We start from the raw sequence: 10000 nt of genomic DNA, 5'->3' as shown, positions 1-10000 counted from the left end.
CCATCCTGCACTGCAGGCACGCTGTTGTTGCAGGGAAAGCAGGTAGCATTTCCTCCGCATTGAAATCATGGAGGTCTCATAAAACTTTGTTGTCATTAGGCAGCACAATACACTATGTAGCTGGGTTTTTGCACATTCTTCCTAACCTGCAATACACCCAGTTGTTAAAATCTTAAATTTTCTCAAACTGATGCCGATAATCTAATGCTTCTGATGCTGTAGTAGCTTTGATCTTTAGCTAATTCTTCACTAAAAACTACCATGTTCCCTACTTCTGAACTATACAAATCTTGAATCTAAAACAACCCAGACCCAGAAAAAATATGGAGAGATCATCAGTGCCAAGACATGTTGTTTTGAGCAGCAGTCTAATGGTTACTTTTTTAAGAAATGCAATTTATTTCCTATTCAAAATGCTAGCCCTGTCTTCTAATCAATTGTCCCACAGTATAGTCATTGCTTAACTACTTCTAAAGTAAGAATTTTTTTTTTTCTGTAATAGTGGCTGCTGAACACTTCTGTAAGTGCCAGCCAATATTAGAGAAGCAGGGTATGCTGGTTAATGGCTTCCATTTGACCAACTATATTGTTGGGAAAGATGTGAGGCAAGCTTTTGGGAAGCGTCTTTCTACAGGTATGGGAAAGAAACAGATACAGCTTAAGCTAAATACTAGATAGAACAATTACTTTTGTTTAATCACATCATGTAAATGAAAGAGGTCACTCTAGGAAGGAAGGTAGGCAGCAAACCTGTGGAGCTAAGAGAAGTTATAACAGAAATAGTTACAGCCCATCGAAGGAGCAGTAGAGCTAGGTAAAGCTTTTTACATAAAAGAATAAGACCACTTAAACAAGAAGAGGACCACGATGACTGTGGAGCACAGAGAGATTAAGAAAGGGGGCAGCTATATTGTAGTGACTCACAAAACCATTGTCTCTGCTATGGTTTTTACTGTTCAGTGTAGTTATGATAGTCTCCCCCACCTGAAGGTATGACATAATGTTCCCTTGAGGAGAAGGGTAACGAGGTCAGGATCAGAGTGGTGGCTGTGTGAAAAATGCTCTTTCACTGGTGATTGGGTGTTTTTATCTGTTACTTTTCTGAGAGAGTTCATTCTGGAACATAGGGTTGTTAGTACACAGCACTACTACCAACCATTGTGTGTGTACCCAGGAAATACGTGGTCACTCTCAGTGGGCAAGGACAGTAGACATGTAGATCATTGTGCATATATCCCCACTGAGTTCATCTAACATTTGGAGCAGCTGTGAAACAAATCCTTCCAAGTTCCTTCTGACTAATAAAAGCGATGAGCCAAAATGATAAATACATGGAGAAACATCATGAAGAGGAGAGAGAAAGACAAGAAAAAAAGGATGAAAGAACCTTTTGTGGGAAAACAAATCATCATCCAAACTACTCCCCAGAGTTTACCATTGATATGTCTTCCTAAGAAGTGTCTTCCCAGCTGAGCTTGTGGGCTCCTCTGATAGGATGATTTGGAGCCATCTTTGCTGAGATGGGAGTAGAATAGCTGATAAAGTTTGGCAAAACATCCCCTTTACTCAGCACTAATGTCTTGGATAACGATCATCGCATAGATGCTCGCACATCTGGAGAATTCCCTTGGGTGACTGCTTCCACTTTCCGGGATTCTGACTACTTTGCTGAGTCTGCTCATCAGTTACGTGAAAGTGCTGTAATTCGAGCTGTCCATGAATCTCAAGTCCTTTCCCCGAACGTTGAGCATAGACATGGGCTCCTCAAGCCCATATTGTTGAATTCCCTGCTGATTTATTTTAACTCTGTTTTTTCTTTAAAAAGAGGAATGCTTTGTAAATGCTGGCACATACCTAAAAATGGATCCACAAAAAATGAACACACAGCTGGCTAACACTGATCTCTCTCTCTGATTAGCACTTTTTAAACCACTAGTTCGTTGCTTGCTGTTCTTTTATAGTAGCAAAATAAGTCTGTGAAAAAATTGTCCTTGAATTCGTTAGGGCAACAGGTAGATAGTGCAGTCGATGCTGCTCCTTCTCTTTGTGCCCCTAGTTAGATGTTCTAGCAATAAATATAGAATTAGTTCCTTTAGCCAGAAGGTGACAGCTGAGTTATGTACACTTAGCATTTTTGAAGCATCAAGACTTGTATGATATTACATTTTCATCTTTTTCCTACATAAGAGAGATCTTTCTCTATTACTAATCAGTTGCTCTTCCTGCTGCTTTGGAAGATGGGTGTGCGGGCTGGCTCCCGATCCCGTCCTTGCCAGGTGCGAGCCGGGCCCGTCTTTGTGCACGCAGGCTGTGGCCAGCAGCCCGGGCATGCGGGGCCGGAGAAAACCGTGGGGCGGTATGGTACGCAAGTGCTAGAATTAGTTACGGAGGCGTAATGGTTGATTGAAAAGATTATTTACTTACACCCAAGGTGGTCACGGTGTAGGCTGGACAGCTTTCCAGGCGCAGCTCCGCTTGAGTCCTCGTTGGAGGACTCTGACAAACTCGGTTCTTTGACCCCGGAGTGGTTTAGGCTCCACGGGTTCAGCAATTCTTTTCTCACGGAGTAGCTGAATCTCCGTGGGTTCTGTTCGGTTCCCAGGTCCCCCGGAGCTGTTAAGACTCCATGGGTTCGAAAATTGGGTCCATAGGATAGGGATACGTCTAGGATTGCGCTCGGCGACGAGGAGAGGCTAGAGGCCGTTCGGCAGTTAGGCCCCCGGAGTTGTTAAGGCTCCGCGGGTTCGGTTCAGTAATTAAGCCTCTATTGCCGCCTTAAGAGAGACGCGTTTGGCTCGAAGGGATCAGCAGCGCTTAGAGATCTTCACGCTCTTTCTCCCTGTCTCTCTCTCCGTGTCTCTCTCTCCGGTGTTCGTGGAGTCCTCCAACTTGGGCGGAAACCACTCAAGCCTTTTGTACGGCTAGCAAGCCAATAGCTAGCCACCACGTGGGCATAATTTAGATCTGGCCAATAATATGGCGTGAATCTAAATACAAATGGCGGGAACTCCTTTGCACCGTGCATCACTATGATGCAAAAGAAATGCACCATGCAAAGAAGGCTACAAACGGCGGGAAATGCTTCTGCACGCGCAGGTTCTCTTTGCAACAGAAAACCCCACCGTGCAAAGAAGCTGCAATTTAGCGGGAACATAATTTAGCGGTGCCGAAGCACACACAAACGAAAAACCACAACTTTGGGTTGTGACAATGGGCAAGTATCATCCTTACTTTACAGCTGCATGTGGGGGTGGGGGGTGAGGAGGATGTACTGATTCAGTTGCAGAATTGGGTTTTGAACGTGAAAGATCTTGCCCCTTGTGTTAAATCTACTAAATATTGCTCATTCCCTAATTTTGGTGTGCTTGATTTTTTTTTTTGTGTGCAAACTTAAAGCTGTTACCTGTGTTTTATAAATTCCTCCCAATTTTGCCTTTAGGCACATAGGAATCCAGACCCTTTTATATGACTTATATCAAAGACTTCTTTTGATTCTGTGTAGGAGTGGGGATCTTTTTTTTTTTTTAAACCCAGATAACCAATTCATCTAATGCACCGTTAAGACCTTTGTTAAATTTCAAGACATTTGAAATCCTCTTCTTTTTTTAAATCTGCCTTTTGGGATGGTGGGAAACCTTTTCCCTCTTAGAAGGCTTTTTTCCCCTTACTGAATTTTCAGATTGTACACTCTTTTATAGACCCAGAATTAAACTCTCTTAATTTACAGAACAAATCATTCTACGAGATGGCTGGCTGTGAACTCTTATATATAGCCATTACTTGTCATCCCCCTGACTGCCCCTTCCCAATAAATGTTACAGAAGAGTTGGTATTGCTCATGCACATTTTCATTGCAGTATTTTAAGTGAACAGACAATGCTTTGCAGTTAACTTCAGCTAGTTCAGCTCAACCTGTTTCCATTTGGCATAGATACCTTGTTATCCCCTCTTCCCTTGGACAAGAAAAATGTAAGTTACATATATATGGTTTTTACACGCATGTTTTTTATACACGCGTGCGCGCGCGCACACACACACAGCAGAGTCCCCAGTAATCTAATATTTCAATTAATAATGATACCCATATACCGCAAAATGAAGGTCCAATAAAAACAGTATATATCTGTACCTAAAAAGATTTTTGCTGCTTGTGTATATCAGACTTGTCTCTTCCCAAAATGAAGGAAGAGTTGGTTGTAACCAGATTTCTAATAACTCGAACCAGTTTTTCATAAAAAGGGACATGAAACTGAACGAGAGTATCTGCTACTTCATTTTCAATTTTCCTTCCCCCTTTGGAGTGTTTGACATGTTCCAAGCTCCAACCCAGCAGTGTAAATGTTTCCAATCTGTGTTTGAAAATCCTCCATATTTTGTTTACAGTCACTCGGCAAACTCATTCTGGGTGGATTTGACACTCCAAATGTCTGCTAATATTGCTCCTGCTTTGTAATTTTGCTTTCCCATCCGATCAGTGAGCAGATCTTTCTCCGACTCAGACGCATGCTTTCTCCAGCTGGTTTTATTTTTTCTCTAGCTGCGCTGATATGCACATCAATTTTATTTACTCCCCATTTTGGAAACTGCCATCATACATGCACTGGCTTTAGGTACCCTAAGTTGAATTCTGAGATTGCCTTGAAAGACCAATATGGCCAGACGAGTAGCAAATATTACAAAAGCTTTCAATTAAGCCTCGCTCAACAACACTATGTACAAGCTGAATGATGTGCAGGGAGGAGTAGGGGAGGCAAAGGGGGTGGAGGGACCACTATGGACATGGCACCGTTGTTGTTCTGCTTTTCTATAAAAGCTTTTCAAAGAGGAGCACAACGCCTGTGAAGGGCAGTCTAGTATTTATTAGTGGTATTGTTAGAGCATGTAGTATTCCCAGCTAAGATCGGGGCTCTGTGATTCCAGGCATTGTACAAGTGTAACAGAGCCCTCAGCCCAGAAATCTTACAGTCTAAACAGCCAAGACAGACTGAGTGAGAAGCGAACTGGACCAAGGCAAGGGAAATCATTCGTCCATCAGGTCTGCGGCAGAGCTAAGGAAGGAACCCAGTTCGGTTTCAAGTCTGTTTGATCACACTGCCTCTTGAAGCCCTTAATAGCTGCAATGGAGTTAGGGTGAAAATACCCCTTTAGTGCCTTCAAACAATCCCCCCGTCTTTTCCTTCCCCCTTTTTTGTTCATCATTGCTATTTCCAGATAGCATCAGTGATGTTGCCCTCCACCTTTTCTGGCTCTTGTGAAAGATGGTCTCTGAATTAGCTGAGCTAGTGCTCTTGACTAGCAGGTAAATAGTACCGTGGAAATGGGTTGATTAGTTTTTGTCCCTCCTGCTTGGGTGCTACATAATTAGGTTCCTGGATCCTGCAACAGGTGCAGAGCTCTCATTTATCCCTCTATATCTCTTTTATCAGATTTAAGCTCTTTAACGGGCATGTCTTCTGAAGCAAAAGAATGAGAGATGAGAGATTCTTTAGCTTTTTCCAATGAATGTTTTTCGTATATATTTAAGTAGTTCCAATAATGCCAAAGTGACCCTGAACAGTATAGTAACAGAAATAAAACTATCACCGTTAATTAGTGAGAGAAGAATATGCAGCTGTAAGCAATACAATGTATATTTTGGAGCACTAAAGTGCTTGTGGGGCAAATATGTTACTAAGTGCACAGAGTTGTTATATCTTTCTCCATATTGCAGCACTCTCTTCCAACTGCAGAGACTGCATGAACACAATTCTAAATTGGTCTACATCTCATAGTCCATAAACCATAAACAAGCTTTCACAAAAGCACAGAAATGTGCTAATGTATTGAAATTATAGTGTAAACAGTTGCATTTAAATAAGCTCTTCCCTGCTAGATCTGAATGTAGGAGGAGAGAGAGCCTGAAAGAGAATCAGAAGAGCAGCAAAAATGCACTTGACTTTTGTTGATTTTCCATTTTTTTTAGGATGAAAAAATGAAAGGAATAATGACAGTGCAAATAGTGACAGCCAGACTGGTATTCTGTTATTTACTTCTAACCTTAATAAATGTCACCAGCTCAGAATAGGTACTTTCACCAACAAACGATGAAAGTATGTCAGTGGCCATTTTAAATGACTTGTGTAGACGTTTTTACTGCAAGGCTAGGGGTGTGTACCCCCTGGGCCTCGTACATCTTACCACGGGCTTCCTTGCTCCGAGTGCTTACCGGTACTCGCCTTGCCGTTGCAGGTGGCCTTACGGAGGTCTTCACATGCGTCGCAGGTTGCCCCTTCTCGCCTGCCACGACTTTGAATCTTCCAGTGGGTGGGACTCCATACGATGCGGTCACCCTCGTTGGTCACCTGTTTTGTTGATGTCTTCTGCGAGGCTCCTCCTCCCCTACACCTCGCCCTTTTCCCAGCCCAGCGAGTTCTGGTCGCTTTCTTGACGGACCGTACGCGTCCTTAAATTCTTAACAACACGCCTGCCTCTCACTCCCTCAGTCTATCTAGATACCTCCTCAGCCCCTTCTAAAATGGGAAAAACAAACGGAACCCCTTCACAATTCAGCTTAGCAACTTAATAAATATCACGAGAGGCATAACCTTGCCTGTGTTGGGCTTCCTCAGGGAACACGGCTAACCCCTCTACACCCCTACTTATTGACTGAGCTACCTCCGTGGGGTCCAGCTCTATGCCCCCACACCACCTATCCTGGTTGAATGTTACTCCTCCTTCTCCCTGGCGAGACCCTCTCTTTGGATCCCTTGAGGGCAGTGGCCCTCTCTCTGGGTCTCTGCAGAACCGTCGCCCTCTCTCAGGGTCTTCACTATGGAGTTGCCCTCTCTCTGGGTCCTCCTCAAGCTGCAGCCCTCTCTCTGGGTCTTGCCACAGCAGCGGACCTCTCTCTGGGTCTTCCCAGGTCCGTTGACCTCCCCACACCCTGGGGTCTCCTTCTGCCTCACCTCCTGGCTTGTGTGCAGGTATAGTCCTCTCTCGAGGCGCTGGCTTGCTGCCGGGCTCCGCAGCTCCCTTGCAGTCTTTGCGTGGAGTTGTTCCCGGCATCTCGTGCCCCTAGCTAACACTACCGGCAAGGCTTCCTCCCGGCACATACGCGCCCCGCCTCCGTCTCACCACCGGCCCTTTTACATCCACCAGCCGGCGGTTGCGAGTGACATCATCCGCTGGCCGCAGGTGCCATAAGGCATGATCAGCGCTCCACGCGGACTTTCCCCGCCATCCCTGCTCCTCCGCCGCTCCTGCGGTGAGTAAGTTTCCCTTTTTCTCCATTCCACCCCCAGCTCCTGGCCCTGGGGTTCCCCTAGTGGCCCCAGGAATCTCCCTGGTTTTCCTTTCCCTGTGACAGGGTGGAAAAAATATTACTGGGACTTACCAGGAAATACTTCTAGTTCTTGCTCTGTGTCAAACTAAATAACTTTGGGAAAGTCTCTCTATGCCTCATCCTTCAGTGTTCCCACCCAGGAATATTTAGGTGTTATAAGTGATAGGTTTTATGAGGCTAGACCTTTTCTCCGAAGGGTCTAGGTACTCAGTGATGGTCTTCTTTTGCAATAACATCAAGGTGCATAGGTTAGCCATGAGCCAGGTTTTAATCCATTTACTTTGTTCCACATTGACTCTCTTTTTATAGTTCTGGTTTCTTAATCATAATATCAGTATTATGCTGCATGAAGTCAAGTGCCTGATTGGCATTAATAGTGCCATAATAGTGACCGGTGCAGTGCTGTGACCAGAGAGTAGCAGTTTACCTTTACTTGTTTCTTCATTGTTCTTACTTCATGAACTGCCTTTTACCACACCATGTCCTTGCCTTTTAGGAATTACAAGCATAAATAGTCAGGCCACTTGTCATAGGCATTCACATGCTGTTGGTATCAAGCCTTTAATTTTCTGAGAAGACCAAGATACTGCAGCAGCATGGTTGCTTTCACAGTATGCATAGTCTCTGCCGGTGTGAGTAGGAAAGATCAGCCATGTAACATTTAACATTTGGGTATAAATAATGAATAAATTATAAGGATGATTTTTCTCTTTTAATGGCCTGGTTCTCCAGTAACAAGCCATAAAATCAATTGCAAGGTCAAAAAGCAGAATGTTAAAGCTAGGTGAGGCATTTAGCTATCGACAGTTCCACCATTATGCATAGACAGGATCAATGCATAACAGGGGACCCCTTCTATCCGTCACTTGGAGCAAGTGCAGCTTGTAAGGAAGGAGCTGTGCTACCTGTATCTGCTGCAAAGTGGGCTGCAGGGCTCAGCCTGTGGATTGCAGGCACCAGAACACTTGGGTGCTGAATAGGGGATGAGCAGCACCTGGACACCATTAACAACAAGCCAAGTCAGGAAACTGGGAGGTGAAGGCACAAGGGCTATATAGGCCTGAGCCTGGAGCCCACTCTGAGTATCCCTCCCTATGGAAGGAGCTCTACAGGTGTGGTATATATGAGGAGATAAGTTCTACCTTTTTATTTCTGTTGTTGCTTGGAGTTTGTGTTAGACCAGGGGACCAGATTTTGGTTGTAGGGGAGGAGGAGGCCACCTAGCAGGGTGTCTGGCACACCAGGGGTTCTCAGTCCTTCAAAGGGGCTGGCAGAGTAAGCTGGGCTAAGCCTGAGAGAGCCAAGTCCCAGGCATGAGCTCAGTGAGGTCTGGAGGGGTAGGTACACTGAAGGGTGGCAAAGGGAGGCCTGTGAAGTACCAGACTCACAAAAGCAGCTGGTCTGGGAGTGGCAGTGGGAGGAGGTCAAGGGGCTGATGCCGAGGCACAGGTAGGACTGAGGCCAACAGGCCAGCACCCAATAGAGGACCAGCCATAGAATAGGTTGGTTGGGAGTACCCCAGGGACGCTCTGTATTGTGAGGGACTGAGCCCCAGACAGATCCCTACCAGGGTCAGGGACCTGGTAGGCAACCAGTGCTAAAAGCCAGGAAGAGGGGCCAAAGGTTGGAGGGCCCAGGAGACCAGGCAAATGAGAGAGAGAGGTCAGGCCAGGGGTGCTGAGACAGGAGTGAGGAAGAGAGCCCTGCTATACATAGGGATGAGACAATTGGCAGCCTAATGATGAGCAGGGTGAGACAAGGCACCTAAAGCCAAACTCTGGGCATCTGAAGGCAGCCTCCCCAAATTAATTGACTTTTGACATGAAGGCATTGCAGGTGAGAGAGGAAGAAGCCTGAAAGGGGGAAGCAGAGTCGGCAAACAAGCATAGAGTGGCCTAGGGAGTACTGCCATCATCCAGTGAGCTGGAGCCCATTACATTTTGGTTCATCAGCCCCACTAGGCCTCCTCCTGCTGTCAGTCCCAGACTGGCCACCCTCCTAGGTAGGTGCTCATGTCTGGGCCTTGGCTTTCTTGGGCTTAATCCAGCTTTTACTCTGCCTGGCTCTTTGAAGGGCTTAGAACCCATGGTGCCCTTAGCACCCTGCTATGTGGCCTCCTCCCGTCCTGCCACAACCTTCAGTATTTCTATGTACTGAACAAGCCAATTCCCCCACCTCGATAATTGATGGATGTCCACATGGCACCAGTCCGCCTACAGTTAGTTCTGAAATAGTTAAGGAGCTCCTGGAGGAGCTGGATGGGTACAAGTCAGCAGACCCGGATGACCTCCATCCACGGCTGCTGAAAGAATTGGCCCATGTCATAGCTGAGCCGCTGGCACAGCTGTTCGAGCACTCGTGGTGCTTTGGCCAGGTCCCTGAGGACTGGAGAAAGGCCAATGTGGTGCCCATTTTCAAGAAAGGGAGAAGGGATGAGCCAGGTAACTTTATACCAGTCAGTCTTACCTCTGTTCCTGGGAAAATGCTGGAGAAAATAATCAAAGAACACATTTGTGCAGGCCCAGCAGGGGAAACGATGCTGAGGGGAAACCAGCACGGGTTTGTCACAGGTAGATCCTGCCTGACAAACCCTGTAGCCTTCTATGACCAGGTCACACACTGCCTGGACGCGGGAGCCAAGGCTGATGTCATCTTCCTGGACTTTAGGAAGGCCTTCGA

At 45.9% G+C, this 10000-nt stretch overlaps 1 pseudogene; it reads left to right on the top strand.

Moving 5' to 3' along the window:
• The first annotated feature begins 867 nt into the window (after window positions 1–867).
• The window catches only part of LOC102387170, a 15488-nt pseudogene continuing 6355 nt past the window's right edge, over window positions 868–10000 (top strand).

The sequence above is a fragment of the Alligator sinensis genome, unplaced genomic scaffold (assembly GCF_000455745.1).
Source record: "Alligator sinensis unplaced genomic scaffold, ASM45574v1 scaffold527_1, whole genome shotgun sequence".
NCBI lineage: Eukaryota > Metazoa > Chordata > Crocodylia > Alligatoridae > Alligator > Alligator sinensis.
This window is presented reverse-complemented; position numbering and strand designations above follow the sequence as displayed.